Source organism: Saccostrea cucullata, unplaced genomic scaffold, assembly GCF_032062105.1.
Source record: "Saccostrea cucullata isolate Sc308-1 unplaced genomic scaffold, CSIRO_AGI_Scuc_v1 ctg5799, whole genome shotgun sequence".
In the NCBI taxonomy this organism is placed as follows: Eukaryota; Metazoa; Mollusca; class Bivalvia; order Ostreida; family Ostreidae; genus Saccostrea; species Saccostrea cuccullata.
Genome location: NW_026929643.1, coordinates 1 through 6,063, shown reverse-complemented (window position 1 = coordinate 6,063; position 6,063 = coordinate 1). Strand labels below are relative to the sequence as shown.

The window sequence follows — 6,063 nt, the reverse complement described above, 5'->3', positions numbered from 1 at the left end:
CGATAAATGTTTTAATCTGTTGAAAAATATTGCATATCATGCCATGAACAGCTGCCAAACACCTCGGCGTTTTCGTAGTTCAGTGTAAAGCTGTCGCCAGTGTCTCCGTGTTTATCAGTGTTTTACGATATAAGTATGCCTTTAGTTTTTGAAACCGTAGAATGTTTTTGATCAAATTAAAAATAAACTGGCTCGGACAAGTGTCTCAATCCATCGGAACCATCCATTCCTTACCGGCGACCGAAATTCCTCCAACTTTTTTATTTTTACAAACTTCGGACGTGTTTCTTGTGTCTTTTCAGCATCGATTATCATTTTTCACGAATAAAAATATTCCAAGACAAAAATCTGTTTACTATAACTGATCACAAGTAGCCTTTCACAAAATATTCCCTTCGAAATAGATTCCTTAGCCTAATGCATTCGAAGCAAAACCGCCATGCAAGCCGATTTACAACTAGCGTCATTTTAAAAATCTACGACGGACGGTTAGTGCAATAATTTAAATTCGAAAATTTTCAAATTGTCTCTCTCAAATGTATATATAAGTAATTAATAACAATTTTATAAACTTCAATTTGATGCCAGCCTTATTTGAAAGAAGACACACAAAAGGCTGGGTGAATGAAGTTAGCTAAAAATAATATGTAAAACCCTTATTCAGTTACTGTAATACAGTCAAACATGAATATAGCAAACAATTGCATGCTTATTGTACATGAACATGATAATTACAATGAAAATCATATTCAAGATCAAATTAACAGTTTTATATAAGAATCACTTGATTAGCACTGGTGTTTTTAGAACTTTATAGTATTTGACTTCATCAACATTACACGAAAACAACTGTGACGTCAAATAAAAAAATTGCTAGATAAATGCTTTTTTAACATGCATCAATACTCCCTCTTCTTGTTGTAAAATACAACAACTGTGGAATTCTTCTTTGGATACATAAGTTCAATGATGAGCTTAAAATGAAGGCATGATCTTCGTTCAGTGATGGAAGGTCCGTGCATATTCTTAGCAGGGGTTGCCAGTCAGGCTTTAATGAATAAAAAAAATGTAAAATTTATTGCCTCAAATCAAATAAAAAAATTTTTTTACAATCATGTAGAAAACTATTATTTATACTTTAACATTACCATTTAGATTTCAACTTAAAATTTCAAATCTATACATAAGAATAAGACAATCATTTGAAGTGTGGAAAAATATTCTCAAACTAGTTTATTTGATTACACATGCTTACATACCCCGTTACTTGTATTCTCTTTGTCCAATCGCATTTTCAAATTGTATTTTTGATCTAAACTATATCTACAAAATATATACAAGTCTTAATTAGATATCTAAGACACCTGAAAGTCTATCAAAAAAAATTACAATGACTTACTGTTTCTTCATTAAATATGGCAATATCTACTGGTGTTTCTAGTTTCCCCGCCTTGAGAAACATAAGAGGGTCCTCTTGATAGGCAAGAGGCTTGGTCTTAAAGTTGTTGTCTTTAAGTTTATGTTCCACAAAGCTGCGTAGCCTGTCCCTAGGGACACCTCTTTTTACGTCTCTAAAAAGGGTAAAGATGTTATAGAACTGACATGATAAGGATAGTTAAGTAGTATTAATTTTTATTATTCTTTAAATCTGAAAAAATACCCTATGAACTGGCTCAGCTCGTCCTCAGCATCCTGCTCGCTGTTGTTCCAAAACAACTCAAGGGTCTTGTCCCACGGCAGTTTGGACAGTTTGCACACAGCAAACTGGATGTTCCTGGTCCCCTTTAGGTATTCAGCTTCCTGTGAAGATAAAAAACCCTGTTATCAGTCTCACCTATGAGCCACATACTTTTCTTACATGTATCTGCAAATTCTTTAAAGAAAAAGAGTGAAATTTCTACCATTTTATAATATATTATTCTATCCCTTGTTTACCCATTTATCACATGGATAAAGCTCATGTGATATCGTTTTCGTATCCCACAGTTGTGATGTCACAATAGGTTTTGTGTTTACTTAGCATAATGAAGTAAAATAAAGTGGAGTCCTATATAAAAATTTTTAAAACAATTTGATTGTGGTGTATAAAGTTAAATGTACAACATTGGATGAAAAGTATCTCACACGCATAGGATTTGTAGTTGAAAATGATTTTTATCCAATGAGTTGTGTGTTTTATAACACACAACTTGTTTGACAACCATCATAATCAAGTACAAATCATGGCAGATCCTATACATATATTGTATAAAGTTTCACTACCTTTGTCATTTCCTTCAGGTCATGTTCCAAGTTAGTGACCTTGGAAAGGAGCTCAAAAGTTGTGTCCTCTGGCAGGGTCATTAAGGCTCTCCAAGGCCTGGTCACATTCAACGTAGGTCTTGTGACGGATTCATGTTTCTAAATCATTTCAGAAAAAAAAAAAGATTGACATGGTGTTATAACACATCCTAAAAACATATTCATTATATTTTCATAAATTTGCAAAAGATTATAATTTCAATAAAGTATAATAGTTTTGAAGAATCATTTTTTTAAATGCTTGCAACATAAATGTATAATTATAAACTACTTAATTTCTAAATGTTTCTGAACTGTTATGAACTACAAAGACTCTCTACAACAAAAATTTCATACAATATTTATATGAATTTGTAAGTTTGAGTACCTTCATTTTCTGGTTTTTTTAATTTTCCTTGTTCGTGCAGTTCAAAAATTAGTAGGCATTGATTATAAACAGCCTCACTGGCACATGCGATCCAAAATAGAGACTGGTAGCTAGAAATGTCCTGTAAAAGATGTTAATTGACATTGTAAATCTTGGTGCTTAAATACAGGAACTGCCAAAAAATTATGTTTTTAAACATGGAATGCAAACTTAATAAAGTACTCACAGAGCCAGGAGGAAGATGCTCTTGACACTTTGCTCTCCACTCTTTTGTATAATCACATCTAGTAGACTCCACATTGATGTCACTTGGCTTTAAACTTCTAAATACTTTAACCTGTAAAAAGTTTTCAAAAGTTGGTTTAGGTACAATAATGTATACAGGGAAATTTTCACTCCCGTTTTATTTTCGTCGCTGTCACCCTATCCTCATTCGGGTGAAAACAAAAATGGGGCAAAGTGTAATAATAATTTATATAATTTCTGTAATATAACTATGAATGGACAAATTTAAATGGGCAAAATTGATTGCAAGCATGAAAGGGAGAAATTTTAAAGGGGCAAAAATAACCCTGTATACCTGGTACATGTAAAACTGTAAAATCACATATTTTCAATGGATCAAACTTCCGCGGTTTGAGAAAAATATATTGGTTCAGGGGGATTTGATTTCATGGTTGAAGAATTGATCAGTAGTACCATAGTATATGTGAAAAATTGCATTTCGTGGTGGACTTAAATTCATGGGTTTCTTCATACCTACATGTAGAAAACCACAAAAATTAAACACACCCCTGAAAATTAGTGATTTCACAATATATAGCTGGTGTAATCTCTCTCTCTCTATCTCTCTCTCTCTCTCTCTCTCTCTCTCTCTCTCTCTCTCTCTCTCTCTCTCTCTCTCTCTCTCTCTGACACTCACAAACAGACACGGGAAGAATTGTTTTAACAAGAAATGCTAGTATCAATTACCATATCCTTGTGGGAGACTTTGTTGATGTTGTGTCCAATAAAATTGTGATTCATTGCCACAAATATTTCTTCTTCTGCTGTAAGATTTATGAAGATATTTGATGGGAGGGTCAGAAACTGTGCCATATTTGGATATAAGGCATGGTTCTCCACAGCTGCTAACCTAGTATAAATGAAATAATTCAAACTATTATACTTCAATATTTGGTTCTCTTTTCTTTAAAATGCATCACCTTAACTAATGGAATGAATCTTCGTGGAATTTACAGACTTAATTTCAAAATTAAAATGGCTTTATTAAGCCAAAGGCTCAGCTATTTCTGTAAATTCTTATGAACTTTACTAATTGGTGTATGCAAAGAAAATTGAATGTCTGTTTGAGCAAGACTACTGGGGTAAATAAGAATTTGGCTTTGGTGATTGCCTCCAAGACATACATAGGAATAGCCATTTAAATGCTGCATGTCCACATTTGTTATTTCATTTTCCCCAATAAGATGGAGTGCAAGGGGTTGAGAGGAAGTGCATGCAGCTGTTTGTCCATCTTGAATCTGTATATAAACATGTATCATTTTTTGAAATCTTTTATTTCTTTTTTATTCATTCAATTCTTCAGTTCCTAAAGGTGTTACTAAGGGCAATAACTTCTCATGAATCTTCATTAAGACATTCTCTTTACTGTAGACTACTTAATTCTTACATATGAGTTGAAAGATTTTTCATACTTCTAATTTATGTCTAGATTTGAAAAAAATATATATCAATTAGGCCATCCTTAAATAATTGTTTGTTTGGAATTGCTGTCTGAAGGGTTTCCGACACAGGAGGGAGAGAGGGAAATTATTTTATTTTTTTTAAATTGAAGATAAATTTAATTTTTTTTATAAAAATCTTAGTAAAAGTAAATAGATATTCTGACTTAAAAAAAAGTATCTACCATCAACAAAAAATCAAAATCCTAATTTTACATAGATCTGACACTATCTTTCGATGTTTTGTATGGTGCATATGATACATGAATAATGGACAAAAAAATTGATTAAATAAAAAAAAAAATCTTCCAACTTTTGGTCAATAAAATTTTTTCAGGAGGGGACATTTCAATGAGGCGAGAGGCAATTCCAAAAAAACTATAATTTTATTTTGGCCTTAACGCATACATTTTATGCAATTATAGGTTAATTTAAACTAAAATCTGTGAAATAAATGATCAGTTCCTGCAATGTATTATGAAATTTAATTGTGAGGGTGGAGAAAGCTAATGAAAACAAATATGATATAAAACAAAAGAACAAAAAAAAAATATCTATACCTGCTTTACAAAGCTAGTGTTGGTGTCCCTGAATGGGTTATTTGGACTCTCTATTCTGCTCAACAGTATTTGATGTATTCCTGAAATATAAAGTCAACTGAGTTACTTCCCTTTCTTGGGATTTTCAATGATAAATTAAGAATTAAGAAATTAAGAAATGTAGTATGAAAAAAAGCTTGTAAAGCAAAAATGCTAGTGAAAATACAGTTTGTCTGGTTGGAGAAATGCCATACTGTTGTCCCATGACAGTGGGAAAGCCCATCTACCTGGGGCAAATTTTAGCAGCTGTCTTTCCCACTATCTTGAGACATTAATGTAACACATTTTCTTATCCCTCATTGTCATGAAAAATGTAAACATTTAATATCATTAGCACCTGGCACAGTCTTTTCCTTAATGCCTTTAATGATATTTTCTTGGTCATCATTGATCATCCTTTGTTTTGTCAGGGATGCTTGTAGTGGTTTTACCCTCTGTCTTTTTAAAGGTGGTTCATTCATTTCCTTTGAATTAAAAATAAATTCTCATAGAAAATTCAATATGACATTTAAAAAAAAAAACTCACAAACTATCAAACATACTCCCCATATACTTAAAATTTAAAAAAAAATGTAATGACCAATTCAAACAAAGAATTTGTACCTCATCTCCCTCTGTTTCACATGTCTCAGGGCATATTGGTTCCAGGAAACCTGAGTCATTACATACAGTTTCTTCAGAATCCATTTGTGTTTCTGGCACAACTGTAAAATCACCTGGTTTGAAAAAAAATACAATCGACTTTAGAAACTGACTTTTATATTTGCTAATTGTGTTATTTTTGACATATGATTATTGGTTGAGGGAGAGGGAGGGGGGAGGCTTAATAACCCCCCTCACCTTTAAAGTTAATTTGGTTTCCTCTCTAAATGAACATTCTTTCTATTTTCTTGTATAATACATGTAGATTTATATACATGTACCAACTCTCAGAATTAAATAATTAATACAAACCAATGACCACATTAACCGCCTCCACAAAATCCTTTACTTCGGTTAGATTTTTAAACTGTCTGCATAGATCATTGTAACTCCAATCAAAATTAGATCTGGACGCAAATTGTCGTCTCCC

At 32.3% G+C, this 6,063-nt stretch overlaps 1 pseudogene; it reads right to left on the bottom strand.

Annotated features, from left to right (window-relative positions):
• Window positions 1–1,171: 1,171 nt before the first annotated feature.
• On the bottom strand, window positions 1,172–5,451 carry LOC134281568 (uncharacterized; annotated as a pseudogene).
• Window positions 5,452–6,063: the final 612 nt, after the last annotated feature.